A 26515-nucleotide genomic window follows, 5' to 3' on the forward strand; every position below is an offset into this window, starting at 1 on the left:
GATTATCTTGCACAAAGTTGGTGCCTCGATTTTTGATCCGTCAAAAAACATGGCCGCCTTTACTTAAAATAGAACATAGGGGTCAAATGCAGTTTTTGGCTTATATCTCAAAAAATAAAGCATTTAAAGCAAATCTGACATGGGGTAAAAATGTTCATTAGGTCCAGATCTATCAGCCCCGAAATTTTCAGATGAATCAAACAACCCATTGTTGGGTTGCTGACACTTAATTGGTAATTTTAAGGAAATTTTGCAGTTTTTGGTCATTATCTTGAATATTATTATAGTTAAAGATAAACTGTAAACAGCAAAAATGATCAGCAAAGTAAGATCTACAAATAAGTTTAATATATAAATACAAATAATATGACCAAAATTGTCAATTGACCCCTTAAGGGGTTATTGTCCTTTTATGACAATTTTTCACAATTTGTTCATCATATTTGCTAACTTTAAAAAATCTTCTCCTCTAAAACTACTCAACCAAATTCAACCAAACTTCATTTGAATGATCAGTAGGGTGTATAAGATAAAGTGTGTGTTTTATTTTCTATTTCGTCAAAAAAACATGGCCGAAGGCATTGTTTACCAGGTGAGCGATTCAGGCTCTTGAGAGCCTCTTTTTTTTTAACAAGTATACCTCTGGAGAGGGTCTTCTGAGCATAGGATTGGACACAGGTTTCCAACTTTTTTCCACTACATATTTGGTATTTAATGTAGTTTGACCCGAGTTAACTCGTTTTAGTTGGTTGTTCCTGGCCGGCGGGATCGTCGATGAAAGAACCTTTGTTATTATTTGGTATTTATTTGCTCCCATAGCCTTTGATCTTCCAAGATCTAACCACAAGGCAGTGGTACTATAATTTACCATAGTTGGGGCAGTATTGATGAGTGTAAGGGGGTGTCCACACGACGATGGGCCTACACACTGCATCACCAGGGTCCTTGTTGCTCTGAGATCCTTTACAATAATGCCTAGGATGCAAGGTTCTAGTTACAATGTGCTGTCACTGGGAAGTATTGTAGAAGTCTTGAATACTGAAGAGGCTATGTACTGGCAGAAATACTTACACACTCAGCTGTCTTTTCAACTACAAAGCAGGCTAGTGATAAAGAACCTATGACTCTTACCACAAGAGACACTTACAAAATCCTGTGGTACAAACCACCAGCAAACAAAAAAAAAGAGTATAATATACTATACATGTTTCTCTCCCTATGTGCATTGATGATTCGATTTCACTATTTTTTGTAAAATTCATTTTTCTTTTGTCGAGGCATGAGTTACAGTCTTTTCTTTAGCATGATTTAAGATTCTCTTTCTCTCTTTTCCAATAGTTGTCAACATCTTATATTAATCACAGAATGCTTGCCTCAGAGGTGAATGTCTGTCTATGGATTTGCAGGTTTAGATAAAATGTTAAGCTTGTTTTAAGTTACCAAATAGATGGTTTTCAAGAGAATAAACTTCTGCCAATTTTCTAGGTTGTACTGAAAAAGGGGTCGTCCCGATAGTCCGACACACACTAGTCCGACACTCATTGGTCCGACACTCATTAGTCCGACACTCATTGGTCCGACACTCATTAGTCCGACACTCGATAGTCCGACACTCAATAGTCCGACACTCAATAGTTCGACACTCGATCATTTTCCACTACCTTGAAAAACAAGTGTGGACACACTGACATGTCTTACCTGTATAACGTTAAATTTAATTGATCAATGTCAGGGGCGGATCCAGCCATTTAAAAAAGGGGGTGTCTGTGTTCCCAACCCAAGGTACATGTCCCGATACAAATGCATTGATCGGCCAAAAAAAGGGGGTCCAAACCCACGACCCCCCCCCCCCCCACCCCCCCCCCCCCCCACACACACACACACATGAGGTCGAGGTGAGATATACCCTTTCAGACAAACGTGTATATATAAAAAAGGAGATTTGGTGTACTTGCCAATGAGACAACTCTAAACAAGAGACCAATGACACAGAAATTAACTATAGGTCACCGTACGGCCTTCAACAATGAGCAAAGCCCATGAAGCATAGTCAGCTATAAAAGGCCCCGAAATAACAAATGTAAAAAAATTCAAACGAGAAAACTAACGGCCAAATAAATGTACAAATAAATGAAAGACAAAGGCCAGATATACAAGCATTCCATACTCCAAATATAGTTAACATATTACTTATAATAAAAGTGAAATTAACATTGCAAAAATCTGAACTATCCCAGTCTCTCTTTCTGTTACAGAAGTCGCAAGTGAGACACTAAATACAAAAAGATGTGATGTAATTTCCAATGAGACAACTCTTCACAGGAGACCAAATAACACAGTAATTAACAATTATAGGCCATCTTACGGCCTTAACTAACTTTAACCTTGCAATGTACTTTTTAAAAATTATGCCAATTCTATTTTAAGTGAACAATAAGACTGAGATAAAAACCAATTTATCATACAATTAATAAAAACCTCACCAAAGGAACATGTGTACTAAGTTTCAAGTTGATACGAGTACTGCTTCATAATAAACCACATTGACTAAAAATCTGTTCGCATGAACAGACGAACGAACTTACGGACAAACGAACATCTGGACAATCGGTCGCACGAATGAACGGACAGACGAACGAACTAGACAATATAATGCCCATGTACAATCGTAAAAAAGGAGGATGGTTGTAATAGATGAAAGCCACAGTAAACTCAGATTTGAAATAAATGTAGATGCGTATATGACTGGTCTTAAGGTCAATTAAGAATGTCACGTTCTGCTGGACTTTTTAGAACTACGAACACAAACTTGTAAGATATGTTTTATTTCAATTTTTATTACACCACCGACAAACGGCTAAACGTCTCAGTCATTTCAGTTAAATTGGGCAACAGTGTACACCATGGCGTCCCAGTACTGATTAAGTGTTGTCTGTCCATTTCTGTAGGAATTCGTTAAACGATCTATCCTTTCTTGAAGAAGGCGGTACTTCCTCTTTCGAACGGGTGGTCGATCGCCTCGTCTAACGGCTGCAACGGACAAGGCTCCCCTTCTCTCTTCTGTTTTTCACTTCTTCAAAAAGTACCACAAGTTTGGATGACGTCTGCCAACTACTGCGTTCCATCTCTTGTTGAAAGCTGAAAAATATTTATAACGAATTTTCAAAGGAAAAACAGAAAGTTTTTTTTGTGACCCAATTCTGATTTAGTAGTTAGCAAGGATTAAATAACACATTTCATTTTTATATTCAGTGAAATACAAAAGTAAAACTCTTACAATCATGAGATACTGAATTTAAGCATTTTTGCTTTCTGAATTTCGGGTATGATTGTTACACGGAAGCTTTTATGAAAAACAACGGCTGATCATAAGCGACAGAATCGCTTTCCATTTTTTTTTATTGGGGCCATTAATACTGATAAATCAAATTATTAATACTACATAGAATGGGGATACATACCGTAACGGAGTGTCATTAAAGCATATGCTTTTATGATTTAATTTGTCATACATGTATATACTTACATTCGACATGATTGTTTGTCCTATTGTCCATATTTCTTTGGTAGACATTCCAAATAACTGGGCTAAACTGTCCATTTAGGTAATTTCGTTGGAAATAAGTTAATAGCTCCCTTAAACCTGGACAATTGTGACATAGTCATGGAGTAGTTGCATCTTGACGAAACAACTGGAAATTTTGTCGAACCACCGCCAATGGAAGATACGCTATGGCCATCATTTTTCTCACACAGTCTCCTCAGTGCAAGACGTCTGTTAAAGGCATTTCGAAGTCCCTCTTTCTGAAGTCGCCTCCAAATACTTCTGCAGAAATGAAAGAAACAGCCACACATCCTAGCTTGGGGAATTTCTGTTTCCGCTGCAGTTATCATTCCGGTCTCGAAATCTGAAACAATGTTTTGTGGCGATAAATCATTGTCGGTTAACCTTCTGTAACACCGTTTAATGTGTCTCGTAATCTGTCGATAGCTGCCAATATGCTTATCTGTTATTAAAGCATAAACAAATGGTTTTACCCTGTCACGGTAGAACCCGTGTATTGTCAAAAATTGCATATATGGACGCGGGACAGACTTAAAAGTAGCATCTTTATATGTGTCATTACAATCTCCCAAACACATAAGTGCCTCCCTAGTGCAGAAAACAGCAATTCCCCAACCATTATCTAGTTTACTTAGGAATTGATCACCATCTTTGGTAAGACACCAGCGCCCGTTGATAGCCACATCATTTATTGTGGCTGGGATTGGGGGAATGTGTTTCCTTCTTGTCCTGTCAAGTGATGATCTTAGGCAATCGTATGTTGGGATACTATCCCGTTCATTCCGTGGGACTTGCTGAACAACATTGTCATAAGCCTGTCTTCCGGAGACCTCTGGATTTGCAGATACATGATTTACCATTCTTTGTCTTATTGATACAGAGTCAATTGTTTCCTGGTCTTCTTGGTGATCATGCTCGGAAACCTAAAAGATAGTCAGTCGCAAGTTATGTAGTCTGTATAAGTACTTATCTTCAAAAACCTAAGAAATTAACATCATAGTATTATCTAACTACACAATAAAAACCAATTATACCAAGGATGTTTCAATAGATAGACAATATAACATCATAGTATTATCTCACTACACAATAAAAACCAATTATACCAAGGATGTTTCAATAGATACACCATCTAACATCATAGAACTATCTTACTACACCATAAAAAACAATCATATAAAGAATGTTTCAATAGATATACCATCTAACATTATAGTACTATCTTACTACACCATAAAGCCCATATATACCAAGCATGTTTCAATAGATACACCATCTAACATCATAGTACTATCTTACCACACCATAAAAAACAATTATACCAAGCATGTTTCAATAGATAGACCATATAGTATCATAGTACTATCTTACTACACCATAGAAACCATGTTTGAAGAGACCAAGCAGTTTATATGCTTATAAAAAAAACTGATATTAAAATGAATTCCTGTATAATAAATTCCAGGAATGAGACTATTTTATATAAAACAGATGAGATATTAGTGGTAAAGGTTTAAACAGAAGCAGGAGATGTCAAGGGGCAATACAAAAGGTACAAGGTCCTGTAACACAGAGTAAAAAATAACAAATGAAAAGAAAATAACAGCCCCCATAGCACTGCACCGAAAATTACCTTGAACAACATAAACCCACAAAAGATCAGATAATTGTGCACAATTTTAATCTTTCTAATTTCAAACTCAAGTTTCACTACCCGATAGGAATGGGTAAAGATAAGAATGATGCAGTACTCCGGTGGTCTATGAAACAAAACATTAAAATTCTACAGTTCAGCAGAGCATTTTACTGTACTTATGATACAAATTGTTTTTAATCAAAGTCCGTGATATTAAGTCTTAAAAAAACTACAAATAATGACAGATTCATATTCAATATTTCATGGCAGCAAAAATAGTGATTTCGACAGCACTATAATGTACGTTCATTTAGGAAATTTATGCAAAGGTTCTATAAATAATTTTATTCTAGGTCAATCAACAATTAAACATTATAATTAAATTAAAACAGATTTAAAATCAGTTTTTCACGAGACAAAATTCTACTGGCTACATATTTTTTATATATATATGAAAAAGTTGCTTCATTTCTTCTCTTGACATGTTTAGTTTAAACATTTATTTGTAGTGGATTGGGAAACAAGTTTTTCAACTTATATTAACCCCTTTCCACTTTGCGGGTGCGAGTGCTGCCTTTTAGTGGCATTAGCCTGCTCTTTTTCGAAATCTACAAGGGTGTCTTTAGCGTGCAAGAGATATGGCTCTCTCTTAACACGGGTCAGCCATTTATCGTCCCCTTCTAGACATGTTAAATCACTATTTTTGTTTTCCTGATTGAATACTATATGATTGCCCAGTGCTTCTGTTAAAATAAAGTTCTGGTCATGGTTAAAATAATATGTCAGAATTTGTTTAGTTTTAAAAACAATTACCAAGTAATATTTCATTTAGAACTTCACCTCCGGCAAAATTCATGTGATCGGAGGGCAACAAATTGCGTAAACGTCCACATATTTAAGTATAAATAAAGATTCAGGCATGTAGACTAGTAGATACCCTAAGCATTAGTTTGAGCTAGAATATACCCCAATGGCATGACTGGGGGAAGATTTAAGGCCTTTACGATGAAAATGACACCTAGAATAGACCAATAATATGCTCAGTTTGGTCCCTAGGGTGAAAAGATCTGGGGTTAGTATGGTCAATATTGGCGTCTGGATATTAAAATTGGTGGGTAGGGTTCGAATAAATATTTTTGTTGGCTTACATTGACATATTTTATTATAAGTAAATATTCAGGCATGTAGTAGACACCCTTAGCATTCGTTTGAGCTATAATATACTCCAATGGCATGCCTGGGCGGTGCTGGGGGAGATTTTCACTGGTCGTATAAAGCTGCACCCTGCGGAGCATCTGGTTTAAAATGTTTATTAAAAGCTATGATTAAATGATTTTTAATTTCACTCTTAATCAGAGCTGCAGCAGCAAGATGTCGTATGAAGAGGAATAACTGGATAATGAATTTAGAGAAAAGGGGTTCAGATTTACAACAAAACAACAACATATTACAGGTTGGTGTAGATCATATTCTTTTAAAATATTATTATTTTTATTCCAAAAAATCTTGTAGCTCATTTTTTTTAGACACATTGTTCTCGAAAATACGAAATCAAAATTTAATATAATTAATATTTAATCATTAATTTAAAAAAACAACTTATGATCCTTATCAAAATAATTAATGCATTTTTATTTAAAAAAAAAAGAAATCTAAAAAAAACAGGTTCTTAAAAACAAGGCATTTAGAGTTTGTTTTACTTTCGATGACTTTTTACTTAAAAAGATCTTAAAAATATGTTAAATTATCAATTTGTGTTTCCTGTGGTTAACATACATGGCAATTTCCTCCAAGATTGTATTGTATTTACATTATATTAAAACTTAGATTTTTCTCCTAAATTGAATGTATAATGTCCTATTCCATTATGGATGCATAGGTCTGCTTTACTTCCTTGAAAATGGTCTAAATTGTGTATTCCGATCAGCTTTTGGACCCTTTGATGTTTCTAGTGGTCAGGTAAGAGTAACACAAATTCTAAATTCATGTACTTTAAATGCTTTGAGTACACACCTGTTGCGTAATACAAATACATTGCATATCAGCTGATTGTCAACAGAATGATTTGTTTTGGCTGTTCTAATCATACCCCCAAGTATTATATTTGTTATGATTGTTATGAATGAGTTACCCATTTGAAGTTAACAGAATATTGCCCTAGTAGAGTCCTGTTAAGTACCTGTCTTTGTAAAAATCATGGAGAAGGTGATTCCTGACATGTCACAGAAGTATTTTTTTTTGCCCTATAACATAAGAACTTTGGTAGATGAGTAAAATTCTGTCTTTATTTCCCCTGTATTATGCCCGTTGCCATGGTAACCATCAAATCAACATTTTGCTTGAATATGTGAAAAAAGACCCTTTTTGAAAATATAAAATAAGGGAATTTAAAGTCCCATAGAAATATTGTTAATCAATACAAACAATATGTATATTTACAGTATTGACAAAAAAAAAACCAAACTATACAAAAACATTAAAATTGTGAATTTACTAAATAGTTTGTATTCATAGCAACCATTTAAAAATTTCGAAAATGAAAAATTTCAAAAACTCCTAAATTTTAAATCTGTTTATCTCCCAAGACCAACAATACCATGAAATGTCATTGACAAATTTTGAAAGACCACATTCTATATATTCATAAAATAAAAAGAAAGTCGTGCGTTTTTTTTTTTTGCTTTAAAAAAAGAATTTTAGTCAAAAATTGTCAATTTTCACCAAAATTCAGATTAACAATCAGATGAATAATCAAACATTTAGTAACTTAAAAAGCTAAAATATTCCATTTATATGTGCAATTCTGACACGCATTTGTTAATTTTAAACAAAAATATATAGTAAATGAAGATAGACTTGTACAAAATGAAAAATCATCACTCTGGGTATGGTCCACCCCCCTTTTTTCGATTTTTTTTTTTTTTTTTTCAAAATTATAAAATTTGTTGAAAAAAAACGTGGTATCTCATTTAGTTTACTTGTGAACTAAGTATTTTAAGAATTTAAGCATAACACAACTTCTAAAGTTGAGGGCAGCATATGTACCCCCTCCCTTCAATCTTATATATTAACAGTCTCCGGGACAAGTTTGCAATTCCGCTGAGTGCAAAAGTTGTCACCTTAATTTTTGGAGTTAAGTCAAAACAAAGTTGATAACTTGGTTGGTATTGGTTCCCTGATATTTGTCCTAAAATTTTTTGGATCTAGCACCACTGTTGAAAAAGTTATGCCCCTTTTTTCAACAATTTCCTCAGAGGAAAAGTACTTTTCCTCAAGGGAAATCAAATTTCCCTGAAGGAAAAAGATTTTTCCTCAAGGGAAATTGTTTTTTCCTCAAGGGAAAAAGATTTCCCTTAGGGAATTTGCTGCATAATTATTTCCTTTGAGGAAATTCTATTTCCTTAGAGGAAATTCTTTTTCCTTAGAGGAAATTCTTTTTCCTTTGAGGAAATTTGCAGCTTCAAATTTTCCTTGGAGGAAATACTTTTTCCTGTGAGGAAATTTGTAGCTTCAAATTTTCCTTGGAGGAAATACTTTTTCCTGTGAGGAAATGTTTGACAAACACTTTTCCTTGGAGGAAAATTCAAGACAACAAATTTCCTCTAGGGAAATCATTGTTCTTCAAATTTCCTCTAAGGAAATTTCTGAAGATCAAATTTCCCTTAAGGAAATGTTTTCCCTTATTTTTACTTGTTGAACATTTCTTCACTACACCATGTATACAAACAGTATGAATATAATAATAACAAGACTGTATAATTGATGCAAATGATATTTAAAACTTTAATAAATGTTTGACTCAACATTTTAATGACATTGAAAATAATACAGTCTGACTGTTTCGATCTAGGTATTGTTTATACTTTTTTTATAAATTTAACTTTGATTTATAATTTTTTTTGGAGCAAATGCTTCTATTTTCTTTGTAATTGTTTCAATGCGATACATTAATAAGCAACCAATTTGAATGTCATACCATTTGTGGTGTTCTAAAGAATTTGTTTATATATTTGCAGATTAAATAATAAAATAAACACTTTTCGTGTTATTTTAAATTAGAATTTCTTCTGTTTCAGCTTGTGTACAGTTATTCAATCCACTACGTAAGAATTCAGTGAATACATTATTCCATTCACTAAACAATTCCCTTCAATTCTAAGAGAAATCATTTTTGCAAATTGTTCTTCAATGATCTTCTTCTGTATATTTGATATGAGGGAGCGATGTAAATGAGTGGATAAAACTGGTGTTCCTTTTTTCAACAACAAAATAGTATTTGTTCAGCATTCTCCTTTCTTTTGATTAAGATATGTTGTTGCTTTTATGCAATAGTGTTTTTGTGTATCTATGATAGAACTCCATTTTGTTTATGGTCATTATCATGTGATAATGTTGAAATTTCCTATTTCTTTTTTGCAGGAAAGCACACATTCCATTTCAAATTAATCCAATTATGCACTATGTAAATAAATTTCAACTATAAGTTTCCTCTTCAGTAATGACCTATTGATCATGAAAACCAAGATGTCTGATCACCTATAAATACACAAAATAAACAAATAAAATGTTATAAATGGAGAGAGAAACAGCAATAAATGTTTTTCATGTGTATCTTTCCTTATTAAAATACATTAAGTAAACTTGAACTCGAGAAAAATAAATAACTGCGATGTAGACTAAATGCCAAATAAAGTATTCACGAAAAATTAGTTGATTTACAGAAGTCAAGTCCCTGTTTTCAGGAAATTTACATCATTGGTTGTCTGGTGGAGAGTTGTCTTATTGGCAATCATACCACATCTTATTTTTATATAACCTTGCCATATTCCTATTGTGCCTGTCCAAAGTTCAGAGCCTGTAGCTTTTGTCAGTTTAGTCTGACACTAAAATTTAGTGGTTGTTGTTGTTGTTGTTTCATACCGGTCATATTTATTTTTTGTAATTTATTTTGTTATAAACTAGGCAATTACCATGATTAGTTTTACAGTTTGGATTGTTTCAATGTTTCATCTTTAGGTCTTTTATAGCTGCCTACTTTGACTATAGTATAGGGTATGGATTTTCTCATTATTGAAGGTCGTAACAGGCCTACAATTGCTTTCTCAAAGCCATGATAGTTTTCATATTTAATATACCACATCTTTTAATTTTTATAGTAATCATGATACTAGTAATCATCTTTCAAGTTCAATAACTTTTTTAAAATTAAAAGGTGCCTTACCATTTAGGTTTAGTTGGCTTCTGCAAATTTTACATTGCCTATCATTTCTGCTGTATATAATTTCTCTGTATCTTCTATAGTTCTTGTCCTATACATAAAAGAGTAAAAGTTGAATGACATCTTGCATCAATATTTTTTTTCTGTTTAATGTACATTATGTATATTAATGTGTGTTTAATAAAAATCTAAACCATGAGTGCTTGATAAGCTTCTTGCCCTTATAGCTGGTCTTTAAGCTTAAAATGAATTTTAATGATCGACTAAAAAACTATGAGCACTGTGCAAATAAGACCCCTGCCCTCCAAAAAAAACAAAACATGCACAAACAGTGGTATTTATTGACATAAAACATGTATATAATTTGGCTCCATTTATAGATATATATCTCAAGTGACTATAAGTTTAAGGCTGTGATTTTTTTAACAAATCCATAAATTTCTAAAACCTTTCAAAGTTTTTAAAAATGGACAATTTTAAAATAACTTTGCAACAACTAAAGTTCCTTAACTCTGCATCTTATAAAAAAATATACATGATAAATAGGGAATGATACTCCAGCTTGCATATTATTCAAAGTTTTAAAGGAACATAACTGAAGAACGGTAAAAGTTTTACTACCAAAATTTGAAATTGATCTGATTAAAATTGTGATAAAAAGTATTTTTTTAAAGTTTAATAAAATTTGGTTGAGGGAAACTTAAGTTAGAAGGCCGAAACATTTTTTTCCATTTTTAAAGAACATAACTATAGAATTTAGTAAAAGAGACACTACCAAAATTCAAACTTAATCTGTATTTTGTGATGATAAGCATTGTGTATTGATTTCATAACATTTGGTTGAGACAAACTAAATTTTAGAGAACAGGAAACCAAAAATTCAGCATATTTTCCCCATTTCTAAAGGGGCATAACTCTGATACTCTAGTACAGTAACACTGACATCACCAAAATTCAAACTTGATATGAGAATTGTGATAACAAGCTTTTGTAAAAGTTTAATTGAATTTGGTTGAGGCAAACTAAAGTACTGTAAGAGAACAAAAAACAACTTTGGGACAGACGGACAAACGATCTGACAAGTGTTAAACATTATGCCCCCTCCACTTTGGGTCATAACAATAAAAAGGGAGTTTGTAAAGATATAAAAACAATTCACCAAAGTTTCATAAAAATTTGTGAAAGCATTCTTGAGACTATCCTAATCCCAAGTCATGATAGTACAATGACATAAATCAGATTTTTTTTTAAATTAAAAGGAAAATTATCATGTTTATGTTATACAAAAATAATTCACCAAGTTTCATGAAAATTGCTCAAAGCATTATTAATAGTATACGTACTGGAAAAATCCCCGCTTTTATGAATAAAATACCTAACTTTAAATTAAAAATTTAAAATCCCTAAATATTAAAAAGGAGCTTAATTATCATGATTATATCAATAGATAATTCACCAAAGTATTATGAAAATTTTATGATTAATGTATTCTAATTCCAAGACTATCTAAGACATGGTTTGTTTGAATTAAAAAAGTTGGAATAAAGTACCTGCTAGAATTCAGGAGAATTAAGAGCATTATCAGACAATTGACTGTACATAGAAAAGGAATTTTCTTTTTTCTTTTTTCTTATTTAGCTATTTGTTATCTCTGTCCTTAATATATACTGAACTAAGCCATTTTTTCACATATTTTTTTTGTTTTTTTCTCTCTTGTGACTTGTTATTTAACATAACAAAACAAAAACAAAGGCAATGAAAGAGAAACTGACAATGCCAAGGCAAAACATAAGATGCAGAAAAGAAAAACAAAACAAAACACTAAGCAACACCAACATCACCAAAAACTAGTGTTGAATTCATGTGCTCAGTCAGTCAGTGAGAGTTTGCAGATCCTGACCTACTATATCTATGCTTAAAAACCTAAAAATCATATAGTTCTAAACATATTTTGTAAATTTATACTTGATTAAAATGTTGTCATAAATAGCATAGACACCTCTAAGTTTTGAGAACCACATGTGTTAATTGTGCGAGTATAATCATTGATAATCATGCACAAGATTGACTTTTAAAAGCCTATATATTGAAATTTTCTGAAAATATTGCATGCATTTATTAATATGACCAATTTCAAGAAATGCACAAAGATGTGAGATGATTTATATAATTGTAATTTCAGGAATTTACAGTAAAGGCTTTTATCCTCACTGCATTTTGCACTTTTCCTAATTCAGGAGCCAGAAGTTATGGCCTTTGTGACCTTTGTATGATTTTTATTTTAGTTTCTTTTTTTTATATTGAAGAGTTTAGTACGACGTCCATTATCACTCAACTAGTATACATTTTTGTTTAATGGCAAGCTAAAGCATGCCTCACAGGCACAGATCCAGGGGGGGGGGGCTGAAGGTTGGACATGTTGGAACCCCCTTTCTTTATTGGACGATCAATGCATTTGAATGGGGACATGTAGTTGGACACCCCCCCCCCCCCCCCCCCCCCAAAAAAAAATTGTCCTGGGTTAGGAACCCCTTCTTTATATGACTAGATCCACCCCAGTCTCAGGTTGCGGGATTTTCTCGTTGCAATGAAGACCCATCGGTGACCTATGGCTGTTATCTGCTCTTTGGTCATGTTGTTATCTCTTTGATACATTCCCCATTTCCATTTCCATTTTCTTTTCGGTTCTTTTATAAATATTAGAAACGAGTTTGGCGCCTTTACAAAAATATAATTGTCTGTGCTGATAGGGGAGTATGTGTGCATACCAATATTTAAATTTTCTAGGCCTTCTTTTTGAATATTTTGTGCATTTCTTGGTAAAATACTGTCAGACCTCGAGTGCTGTTGTTTTACAAAAACGGTCAAGTAATGTAGGGGAAAGAAACTAACTAAAAAGACCAAAATAAGCCACAACTAATGGGGGTCTCATTGGGGGTTCTGTTCACGGATCCCGCTTAGTTACTACTTATTTTTTTAGATTCTCGCATGATGCCATCCCGCGTACACTATGTAAGTGAACAATTCTGCTATTTTTGTAATTTCCCATGTCCCGCTAAACTTCATTTCGCGTTTTCACGGCACAATAATTTGAGGGAGGATAGGACCTTTATCGGGACTGCGGGATCGGGTGTTTTTAAGCTCTGGATTTCGGGATTGACCCTTTCGGGATACGATAATTCTTTTTTCGAATTTCGGGACCTCTGGATTTCGTGTTTTTTAAGCCCGGGATTTCGGGATTTCGTGTTTTTAAGCTCGGGATTTCGGGATCAGTACCCCTCCTACCCTCCCTCATAATTTGACTTTCATGTGTCACGTTTACAAAAAATACGCCTCGACAATCCCGAGTCCCGCTCAGACCCCCCTTATAGGTACATAATGAATAGTTTACTATGTAGTCAGTAGTCGGGTCAAATACACATGTATACACTTTTAGACGACCTTAGATTCATTTCACAGCCAAAATACTCATTTATATTGAACATTTTAGATCACTTTACATTTAGATTTTATAACTTTTAAAATAAAGACCATATAGATTTAAGATCATTTAATCGAAAGATTATAATTTGTCAATGCGCAACTGTAACCAGGTACTGATTTTTTTTTTGCATGCGGTAAGTTAAAAGTGCCGGGAATAGAAAAGCAAGTTAAACTTCTCATCTGGACTTTTTAATAAATCTGTATACCGGACCTCTTCTCTATTTTGGGATTGAAAAAAAAATCTAAAGTTAAAAATGCGGTTTTGAGCCTATTTCTCCTTTTTAATTTGGTAACACGTTAAGCCATTAGTGACACTAATATGGTATATTACCAATAATAAGGCCATATATTTCGGTGTGTAGAAATACCGCAAAAGACTTCTTAGTGCACTAAAAAGAAATTTTTTGCATTAAGGACACTAAAACGATGTTTTAAGATCACAGCGAACATGAATATAAGAGGATATGATTAAATACCTCAAATCTATAAAGTTAGGTATCAATAGATTTTGTAATTTTGAAGTTAAATGACTTTTTAATCAACGCCTGCCACTCGCCACGTGACCAACGGTTTATTGCAGATTCCCGAATCATCATGTTCAATCAACCTAATCCAATAAACAATTGTCTTTTGATCGTTACTTATTGATTAATCAATGGTTGTTAACCTAACGGTTTAGCGTGGTATAAATTCAAGTTTATGAAAGAAAAATAAAAAATAAATTTTGTGTTTTAAAACTTTGCCTTTGTTATATATATTTAGTTTTTAAGGAAATTGCTATGCAAGCTTTTTGTTTTATTTAAAGAACCTTATTTTGAGATAAAAATTGAGAAACAAATGCTTTTGATATTTCATTTCCTTACTAACAACACAAGAGTTTACATACTATCATTATTCCTTGAAAGACATTTGAGAGTATGTGGTGTCCATGGGGTTCTTCAAAATCCGATTACAGAAGTAACATATAGAAAAACTCCAAGAGGTATCTATGAACGATAACTTTAAACTGGTGTCAATGCTTTTTTTTTAACAATTCATCTTTATTTCAACAATTGAAGATGAATACCATTTTATTTTATAATGTAATAAGCACTATGGGCAGGCGCGGATCCAGAGCTTGAAGTGGGGGTTTGGGGGAGGGGTTATGTGAGAAATGTTTAAAACACTAGAGAAGTTTTCATGTTATACCAAACCATATGTTTTTCAATAAATGGCACACTTTTTGTTCATCCGGCATATGGTTACTCTAAATAAAATTTTAAGTATTAATTTTATAAGGTTAATTATTTGATTACAGATCGTATCTACCCGTTTTGCAATTGTTGTATCACTCTAAGGGAGGCTAATAAAGATATATATAATAAAATATAGAGATAGCAGCCTTGGATTGTCTTAATTGAATCCTTTGGTCCTCTAATTATCAAGTTACCCTCTGGCCAATGTTATTATGACTTGTGTATATTTAAAGAAGTGTAGCGACAACGTGTCACCCTATTCAGTGCTAGATATTCAAATTATAGTAAAGGGGGGGGGGGGGGGCTCGCTTTAACCCCCTAAATCCGCTAATGATGTTGGAAAACTAAATTATTTAGTTAACTTAATCATATGACTCTTAAGCCCGTTCTGCCATTATTAAGAAACGCTAAAGAACGGAAATGTATGATTTTAAGATTTGGAAATAAATGAAATTGGTGTCACAAATGGTATGTCTGCTTGTATTTAAAATATTTTATAAATAGATATAATGCTCATATACATAATTATTAACGGTTGTTTTACTTCGCTTATTTATAGCATTTAACAAATAACTTCGTATTCTTATTTTCGGCATCAAATAAAAATAATGGAATAAATATATAGGAAGTTCCAATCAATAGACAACGTACAGAACAGAGCAATTCGATATTACTTAGGCGTTCACAGATTTGCACCAATTCTAGCACTGTATGGGGATACTGGATGCCTGGATACCAAGTCAGTTTCGGCATTGGGTGAACATTATTCGATACTGGAATATGCTTTTATCGTTTGAAGACGACCGATTAACGAAAGTGGTGTTCAATATGGATTATGATCGTTGCACAAACAATTGGTGTAGTGACACTAAAGATATTTTCACTAAACTTAATATGTTACATTATTACGAAAGTAGAACAATGGTGGATTTAAAATCTTTTGAACAAATTGTACGAACTTATTACAGTGATATATGGAGAGAGTCCTTGATAAATAAACCAAAGCTACGATCTTACTTAAACTTTAAAACAAACTTCGAACTAGAGCACTATGTAAAACTAAATCTTACGAAACACGAGCGATCTGTGCTAGCCCAGTTTAGATGCGGATTATTACCGATCAGAATTGAGACTGGTAGATATATTGGGGAACCAGTAGAAAACAGACTATGCCGATTTTGTAATTCTCAAAATGTTGAAAGTGAGCTACATTTTCTTATAAACTGCACATTTTATAATGATATCAGACAAACTGTTTTTAGCGAGATATTAATGGTGCCTGACTTTACGCAACTAGATGAGCAGGGAAAATTAACATTTCTAATGGTGAACCATCCAAGGAAAATAGCTAAATACTTAGCAGCGTCACTTTTCCGTAGAAAACAAACAGTTTACTCTTGTTAACATTCTTAAACTTTTTCAAAAACATTAGTTGAATAATATATGAACTTTTACAATCGTTAATTCTTAATCTATAATTATCTGTACTTAAATTTAAATTGGCAATTGACACGTGATATTAGAACATTTATATTGAACTAACAGTAAAAGGTGAATTATTGGTCCATTGGGCCGGGTGTATTATATATGTAATTATATTTTGTACAAATTTATGCTGATTTACACATGTCATTATAATAAACAATTTACTTACTTACTTACTTACTTTATATTTTAAAAGACAAGGAAAGTGAATTAAAAAATATATACAACAAAAATAAGCGAAAGGAGATGTGGTACGGCTGTCAATGAAACACCTATCCACAAAAGTTAAAAATGAAGAAGATGTCAGAAATAAATTGGTCATAATTTATTTACAGTCTAAAACATCGAAGGGACTAAACATCAACCTATACATATTTATACTTGTAATGCATTTGTATATACACATCGAATCAGAAATATGTTCCTTTCCTAAACATGTTTAAAAACATTGCTGTGATAGTTATCAAAAGTACCAGGATTATAATTTAGTACGCCAGACGCGCGTTTCGTCTACACAAGACTCATCAGTAACGCTCAAATCGAAATATTGATAAATGGCATAGTTCTTAACATTAGAAAAATGAATGAAGTATTGGCAACTGGACGTTAAGCAACCAAATATCAATCCTCACTTTTCCGTGAAGTGTTCACAATTATTTGTCTTTTTAAAATTAAAAGGATGAAAAATCCCAAACTGAAAAGAGTTGAAAATACGCTATTAATTTAGAAGTAAAAAATATAGCAGACAGAATAAATACGGCAAAAACAAACAAATGAAAAAAAAATAGAGAACAATTTGAAATACCATATACATGTTTAATCAGTATACTAGTAGATTATTCACGGGCCAAGGTTGAGTGAACATGAATTGCTATCGATTATACTAAAGGTGACAATCAACTTTTTGAGACACGTGTCGAGAAAACATTAGAAAAAATATAATTTAAAATTATGAAAGGAGTAGGTCCTTAGTGCACATTTTTGTTCTTAGTGCACTAAGGAGGTCCTTTGCGGTGTTTCTACGGACCCCATATATTTGAAGCTGTTCAAAATTCTGTACATTATAGGTACGTGTATCAGATCGGACAATAATTTTCATATATATAAAAAGAATTACTGTATAAGTTATCTAGTATGAAATATGTCCACTGGACCGACCGTGTAAATGCTATATATATTATATCATGTATATAGCCAGTCAAAAAGATGTGGTATGATTGCCAATGAGACAACTATCCACAAAAGACCAAAATGACACAAACATTAACAACTATAGGTCACACAAGGTCGTTAAAAACTTCCATTTGTTGTTGTCCACTGAAAATAAGCTCATAAAAACACGAATCCCCGTTTACTCAATTCCACCTTTATTTGTTAATATTTCTTTATCTTTTTCTTTTGATTTTATCATATCTTTTTTGTGAAATATTTTGTGTGGTCGAACATGAAATTGCCTCCGATGCTACAAAGAAAATTTGTTTAATGTCATCTGTTGCAATATATGCTAAGTACTACACGTGGACAGGATGTTCCCCAGAAAATAAGTTATACACACCCCGATATAACCCCGAGGGTACACGCTACTGTCATATGGAAAATTACTGGGTCACCTGTAAGATGGTAATCAGCCATGCAACTAATTAGGTTACTGACCATGTCACTTCAATTTAAAAAGTTTATCGTTAGATATCAAAATGATCAATTCATTTTAATTAAAAATTTAAGAACTAAAGGATTTATCATTAAAATGAAGTGAAATAATTCAACCAAATCGTATATAGATTATATACATATTTTTTTTTAATCTATGCCGGAAAGAATTGAAAAACTGTATTTATAATTTTTGATTTGTTTTATAGAAATCTGTGTAGGTCTCATGAAATGGAACTCACGCAACGCATGCCTAATTGAGATTTATAAATTTATTGAAAAATATAACAAAAATTTAGTTTTGATATTAAATTAAAGTAACCTTTCCGCGCTGTAATTTATTTGATATGACATGAATCAAGCAATTTTTGTTGAGGGATTTATGGGTTTGTCCATACAACGTATAAAAAAAGAAGTGTATGTTATTAGTATTTCACATGCCTTGTTTTCGCCTTGAAGCTCATTATTCAGAGTGTTTCAGACAAGATAATGAAAATAACGTGCAAGATACTTTTTTCGATCATCGTGAAGAGACAATTATAATTCCCATTCCTCGATGCACTCTACCCCTGTTGAATTGTATATTTATAATTCCTCGTGCTTTTAATTAGCCCCCCCCCCCCCTTTCGTGGTTACCGTTATGCCAACAAATACCCGGGGCTTGATTTACATGTAAAATCATGGGCGGATCCAGCCATGATAAAGGGGGTTCCAACTACATGTCTCCATTAAATAAGGGGTGTCGTTGCCGCTGGTTTTCTACACTTACCCCACTCTTTTCATATAATTTAGATTTCAAAAGTGTATACCTTATTCATATATTGTGTAGGTTAAAATGTTATCTTTTCCCATATTGTTTGCGTTTTGATTGGTGTGTAATGCAACAGTGCAATACCTAAGTGTCAAAAGAGAGTTTTTCCCGACCTATTCACATATTTTTAAGGTTCCTATATACAAGGTGATAGGACGTTCGGTTCCGTTGGAATAGGTTACCTTTTCACGCTATGCCTTAAAACTTTTCCTGATGCACAGGTAACCTATTCCAACGGAACGTCCTATCACCTTGTATATATATATAAAATCTATATAGGAACTTGAGAGGATTCCCGAGATTATCATTTATGCAATGATTGCTCACAAAATGCTAGGGGAGGCCAACCCCGGATTCCATCCCCTTCGACCCGCCACAGAATACAGATATAATTGATAATTGTTATTTAAAAGTCATATACTATAGCCACTATAGTACTAGAACCGAACACCTGTTTTCGGATATATATATATACATACTGTTTACACCACATCTTCCTATGTCTATATAGCTGATTTACCGTAAATAACTGCGAGAAAATGAATAATACACAAGTTGATAATTGTCTCTTCTCTGCTAATTTTAATGTGCATGCAATATTCACTCTGATTTACTTGTGAGACCACCGACACTAATAATAATTACCTACAAAATAGTAGGTGCTCCTTTACTGGGAAGAACATTTCGGATCCGATCAATTTATTGGTTCCATTCCCCCATTCTACTCTTCTCCTTAGAAAAAATGCCTTGCACTGCGTCATAATTATCTGGACTACTAACTTACTTCCATATAACTTCGAAAACAGACTATAATCTATTTCACTGGATGAGATTGGGCTCACGGATTTTTTAATGGATTGGTAATTTTTATTTATAGCACAAGTTTACAAAGCAAGATTAATCACATTTTTCACCCGGCCTACAAATCAAATGGTTGCCTCCTTACTGACGTACACCTACACAAGCTAAAAAAACATATTCATGGGGGGGGGGGGGGTTCAGATGGGGGATGCTTGCCTCAGTCATGTTTCTGTGATTCCCTATATAATCAACAAAATTTTTCACACAAAAAGGGGGGCAGGGATTTCTCCTTAATAAGAAATCTCTATTTTCAGCATAAGCTCATATAAATTTGCCTTTTGAAGAACTGAAATAAATATGAGACGGCTAATGATTTTTCAGATGCTTTACATTAAAATACATCCCTGTGACATTCACAATTATATATAGATCCAAATTTAAAAAGCTATTTTTTTCAATATTTAAATAATGTAGGATCAAATCTTGATACATGTATGTAGTTGAAATTGTTAGCTTTAAACATGTTAAACATTAAAAAATGAACACCCAAAGTTTAAACCACGTTTAAACATAAGAATGACCACGTAGTCTTTATTAATGTATGCTATTGCTATGAAACTAGGTCATTGTAGGTAAACTGTCATCTATTCCCTTAAATCTTTGTTCCCAGTCACCCCAAGTTTGATTTAAATTAGTCAAGTATATCTACTCTATTAGGTCTCTAGTTTGGATAGTTAATAACTTGCAAATTACAAATGAATTAAAATCATACTCCTCCCAAATTTATTTCTTTAAATATTATGGATGAAATACATGTAGCAAGTAAGGGATGAAATTAAATTGGATGAAATGTGGCATTTTTTTTTGATAAAGTAGTATGTCGTCTGATGTTGTCAAACTTAATTATAGACCCTTAAGGGGCGGATCCAGTCATTTTAAAAAGGGGTGGGGGTGGGATTCTAACCCAGGACAAAAGGGGAAAGGGGGGGGGGGGGGGTCCAATTACATGTCCCTATTCAAATGCATTGATTATCCAAAAAAAGAGGGGTTCCAATCCCTTGAACCCCCCTATGGATCTGTGCCTGCCCTTTAAAAATAAAATTATCCTTATTTTGAGTTAAAGCTTATAGATTTTTCTATAATGCTTCTCAGGGGCGGATCCAGCCATTTTAAAAGGGGGGTCCCAACCAAGAGCAAAGAGGGGTTCCAACTATATCTCCCATTCAAATGCATTGCTCGGTAAAAAAAAGGATTCCAACCCTCAAATCTATGGTCAGGTTGTTGTCTCTTTGACACATTCCCTTTTTCCATTCTCAATTTTATCATGTAGTCGTCGTTGTCCCAGGACATTTAGTTTTCGCTTAATAACTTTAGTACAAGTAATAGAAATCTATGAAATTCAAACACAAGGTTTGTGACCAGAGTTTTGTTCAGAGTTTAGGAATTACATGAATTAGGGGCCAATAGGGGCCAATATTAAACTTTGTTTGATTTTATAGAAAATTGAATTATTGGAGTTCTTTGATATGCCAAATCTAACTGTGTATTTAGATTCCTAGTTTTTTGGTCCTGTTTAAATTGGTCTACCTTAAGGTCCAAAGGGTCCAAAATTAAACTTATTTTGATTTTAACAATATTTAAATCCTTGGTGTTCAGATTAATATGCTGAATCTGAATATTTACTTCGATTTTTTTACTATGGGCCCAAATTCAAGTTGATCCAAATCGGGGTCCAAAATTTTACTTTGTTTGATTTCAACAAAAATTGATTATATGGGGCTCTTTGATATGCTGAATCTAACCATTCATTAAGATTTTTGATATTTTGACCCATTATCAAATTGGTCCACATTGCGTTCTAAAAGGTCCAAAATTTAACTTTATTTGATTTCACCAAAAAATGAATTATTGGGGTTCTTTGATCATGTTGATATGCTGCATCTAACCATGTATTGAGATTTTGAATATTGGACCATTTTGGTGTCGGACCACCAATTACTCCCTCCAATTTAGAACGTATGTAAAAGTAGTCCTACTTTGACACAAAATAGTGCTTTTGATGTCATTGTTTACTTAAACTAATCAACAAATTTGCAGAAATGAAACTTTTGGTGAAAGGGAAATATATTTAGACCATTTTGAGCCAAAATTCACTTGTCTATGAGTTTGCATTAAAAATTCAGGATTAATGCGCTACATAGTACACTAATTTAAGATTTCCAGAAAACCGGGAGTTATTTTGGTAGTACCTGTCTTTTCAAAATCAGAAATTTGTTACAAGACTTTAAACATTGGTTGAAAATTGGCATGTAGGAAGGTGATACATGTACAATTCAGGATATACCAGGTTTCCTTGAAGTTAAACTTAAGGTAAAATATTTAGAAAGCTGTGAAAATGGCAAAATTTGGTTGAACAGATAGGGATTTTTAATTGGTGGTCTGACACCTTTTAGAGGTTAATTGTCAATTTAAAATTTTTAAGTACTTGGACCGCATTCATTCTGTGTCAGAAACCTATGCTGCATCAACTATTGAATCACAATCCAAATTTAAAATTCAGAGTTGTATTGAGCTTGAATGTTGTGTCCATACTTGCCCCAACTGTTCTGGGTTCAACCTGTACGTTTGTATCAAACTGAGCCATGCATAGCATTTTTATCTGATTTATATATTAATTTGAAATTTTGACAAGTGAGACACATACAGATTATACTGTTAACAATATTTCAGAGTTTAACGTAGTATAGCGAAACAAATTTTAGAAGAATAGTTGAATCATGTCTCTGTTGTCAAATGAAAAATTAGTACGAACACAAAGAAAAAGTATGGGAATGTTTGTTTTTTAAACTATTGATCAGGGTGAAAGTCTTTGAAAGTCATGACTGGCAAAAAGTTTGTGAAATGAAATAGCACAAATATTCCATTCTTTTTAAATATAACTGAATATAAAGAAAAACACAAACTGATGTTTTATAATAGTTTTTACCCTTTTTATGTTTTATAGGACAAGAAATATAGAAAAATGATGAAAAATATAAACAGTTACAATAGAAATGAGCGCAAAACAAGATAAACAGAATACAACAAGGCCTAAATGGTAAGACCACTTCTATATACTGTAAATTCAGATTTTTCAGGGAAGGGAAAACTTATTGTGATTACAAAACAAATTTGCATAAAGATCTATATAGTTACATGATATATATATATATATATATGTTTCTGTTATCAAAATATGATTTCTTATTTTTGAGATACTCACCCAGTCACATTATTCGCATTACTAAAAAGTTTCGATAATTTCTGAATTACAGTAATAAAAGAAATTGCCTTTGAATGATGACTCATATAAAAATAAGAAAATGTGGTATGGTAAATGAGTGACTTATCCACCAGAGTTCAATGAAGCGGATGCAAGAAATTAAAGGCCAATCATGGGCCTGCCTTCAATAATGAGAAAACACTTCCTTTATAGGTCATCCATTAAAGATCTCAACATATAAAGATTTAAACAATCCAATTTAGTTCAACATGTTCAAAGTCAATAACAATTAATAAAAAAAAATCATGCCTAATATAAAATATTGTTTGTTTCTCCAATCCTGACCGACCCTGCAAAAATGGCCCTACTCATAAAATTTTATTGTCAAAACTAAGCCAAATATTATTTTATTCATTTCTGATTTTCGGGCTTGCCGGATCATCCGATAATATTCAGGCTTTTGGGAAAAATAAAATTATTTACCTACCTACCTACCCACACCTGGCTTGTCAGAATAGGGATTAGGGAAACAATATATTAATTTAGGCCTCATGTCTGTGAGCACTCAACCTGACCATAATATAGGACAGTGGTTCAAATATTAACACAACATATGAACATTCTATAACAACTATTGCAAGTGGCTCAACTTTAAATATCACTGCAAGGCACTAAACAACGAATATTAAATCTTGGACACAAAGCACTGAAATAAGAGAACTCATAAGCATGACAAGTAAGAATATCAAATGAAAGTTTCTCAAAATGTTCATTAAAACATGATAAAATAAGCTTATTTATATTGCTGTTTTTTTCTCCATTTATAACATTTATTTTCTTATTTTGTGTATTTATAGGTCAGATATCTTGGTTTTTATGATCATCAACAGGTCCTGCAGGTCTATACTGAAGAGGAAACTTAATTGTTAATACTTTTCTACATAATGTGCTAATTGGATTATTAATGTGAAATGAACTCAACTGTGTGTTTTTCTGGAAAAAGAAATAGAAAAAATCCTACAAATTTGCTATAAACAAAATGGAGTACTATCAAAGAACACAATTGTGTAAAATGTAACAACCTACATTCATATTAACTGATGGATTATGGAGAAATTAAGAAAAAAAAATAGTATCTTTGTCATGTTTGTTGTCGAAATAAACACCTGCTTTATCAATTCATGTACATGGCTCCATCATATCAAATATACAAAGAAGATGTTTGAAGAACATACGTTGCCAAAATTTATTCAACCAATTGAAGGAAGATGTCTTGTGGATTGAATTATTTATGCACTGAACTGTTATATAGGGGGTCGAATACACAGCAGCTGAAACAGAAGACAAGTTAATTTGACATGAAAAGTGTTTATTTTATTTAATATGCAAATATGAGCACAATATTAATAACATCACAAATGGTATGATATTCATAGCATTTTGCTTATTATTGTATTGTCTTAAACATGCTAAACAGTCAGCCGTTTGTTTTTGTATGTTTTATACTCACCATGAAAATTTGTATTACAGTATTAAAGTTTTAATTATCTTTTGTATCAATAATTCAGTCTAGGAGAAAATATATTAATACTGTTTGTACTGTTATGAAATTTCCATAGAGGAAAAACATTTCCTTAAGGGAAATTTGATGTTCAGAAATTTCCCTAGAGGAAATTTGAAGATCAATGATTTCCTTAGAGGAAATTTGTTGTCTTGAATTTTCCTCCAAGGAAAAGTGTTTGTCAAAAATTTCCTCACAGGAAAAAGTATTTCCTCCAAGGAAAATTTGAAGCTACAAATTTCCTCACAGGAAAAAGTATTTCCTCCAAGGAAAATTGGAAGCTGCAAATTTCCTCAAAGGAAAAAGAATTTCCTCTAAGGAAATAGAATTTCCTCAAAGGAAATAGAATTTCTTCAAAGGAAATAATTATGCAGCAAATTCCCTAAGGGAAATCTTTTTCCCTTGAGGAAAAAACAATTTCCCTTGAGGAAAAATCTTTTTCCTTCAGGGAAATTTGATTTCCCTTGAGGAAAAGTACTTTTCCTCTGAGGAAATTGTTGAAAAAAGGGGCATAACTTTTTCAACAGTGGTGCTAGATCCAAAAAATTTTAGGACAAATATCAGGGAATCAATACCAACCAAGTTATCAACTTTGTTTTGACTTAACTCCAAAAATTAAGGTGACAACTTTTGCACTCAGCGGAATTGCAAACTTGTCCCGGAGACTGTTAATATGTAAGATTTCTCAGAAGTTTAAAAAAAAAATTGGTAATACGCATAACCCGTTGTCGTATCAAAGACTGATGCTGTCAGTGAAAAAGATTAATGTTGAATCCAAAACTTAATTACTAGTAAGTCTATGTATAAAAATAAGACGATGTGTTGTAATTGTCAATGAGACAATTAACTCTCCGCCAGAGAGCAAAGACATAGAAATAAACAACCACAGGTCACCGTATATCCTTCAACAATGAGCATAACATGATTATCTAGAAAAACAAATCTTAATGAACATTTTAAAAAAAATAGCTCAGGATACTTTGTCTTTCAAAATGGCTATAAAAAGTTACAGGAACAATTTAATGCAACTCATTGTTGGTTTTTGAAACAGATTGATGCTTTAAAAACTTTAAACCTAGACTAAGATCTGCTAAGCAAGAAGGTTCACCCTGAAATGTCTGGTTGGTTTTATTTATCATTGAATTACTTTTGAAACTCTGTAAGTGTTATGTAAAGATTTTAATACAAGTATCACATTAACTTAACATTATCAATGTTCTAAGAAAATGAGGTCAGTGTAAGATGAACTATGTCAGACAGACGAAAAAGAGAGAACGGAAACGGAAAATTCAGCATTTTTTCCAATTTATAAGGGGCATAACTAATTGACAGTACATGTTAAACCAATAACATTCTAACTGTTCTGAATTTTATGGAAATAAGCATTGTGTATAAGTTTCAAAACAGTTGGTTGTGGCAAACTTCATGAACTTAAGTTAGAGAACGGAAACAAAAAAGTCAGCACTTTTTATGGTATAACTCTGGAACGGACGTACTTACGGACAAGGGTACAACTTAATGCCCTCTTTGCTACGGTGGGGGCATACAAATTCTACATGTTCTATCTCAGGAAAAATATACCAACGATCTACATTAAATTGTGCAAGAATTTGTCAATGTTTCTATTGCATATGGTGGAAAAGGACAGCTTGTCTATTATTATTATTTTTAAAAACCTAACTGATTATTATTTGTATACGGCAGAATAATCGATTTTTTTTATGGTTCTCAAAACATATTTTACTTGTGGCCTTGAGGACAATTTGCTGGTCCTAACTATTATATACTGTTTTGATTCTCAAACCTTT

The 26515-nt window shown here is 32.7% G+C and overlaps 2 long non-coding RNA genes across 2 annotated transcripts; one reads left to right on the forward strand and one right to left on the reverse strand.

Moving 5' to 3' along the window:
- Nucleotides 1-8268: 8268 nt before the first annotated feature.
- LOC139508389 (uncharacterized) lies at nucleotides 8269-13866 on the reverse strand. Its single transcript, XR_011661167.1, has 3 exons — nucleotides 13188-13866; nucleotides 10423-10510; nucleotides 8269-9737 (listed from the first exon to the last, which is right to left on the reverse strand). It is a non-coding gene; the product is annotated as an uncharacterized lncRNA (long non-coding RNA).
- Nucleotides 13867-19815: 5949 nt separating this feature from the next.
- On the forward strand, nucleotides 19816-24648 carry LOC139508391 (uncharacterized). The gene is made up of 3 exons (XR_011661168.1): nucleotides 19816-19943; nucleotides 22889-22981; nucleotides 24004-24648. It is a non-coding gene; the product is annotated as an uncharacterized lncRNA (long non-coding RNA).
- Nucleotides 24649-26515: the final 1867 nt, after the last annotated feature.

Source organism: Mytilus edulis, unplaced genomic scaffold (assembly GCF_963676685.1).
Source record: "Mytilus edulis unplaced genomic scaffold, xbMytEdul2.2 SCAFFOLD_121, whole genome shotgun sequence".
Classification (NCBI taxonomy): domain Eukaryota; kingdom Metazoa; phylum Mollusca; class Bivalvia; order Mytilida; family Mytilidae; genus Mytilus; species Mytilus edulis.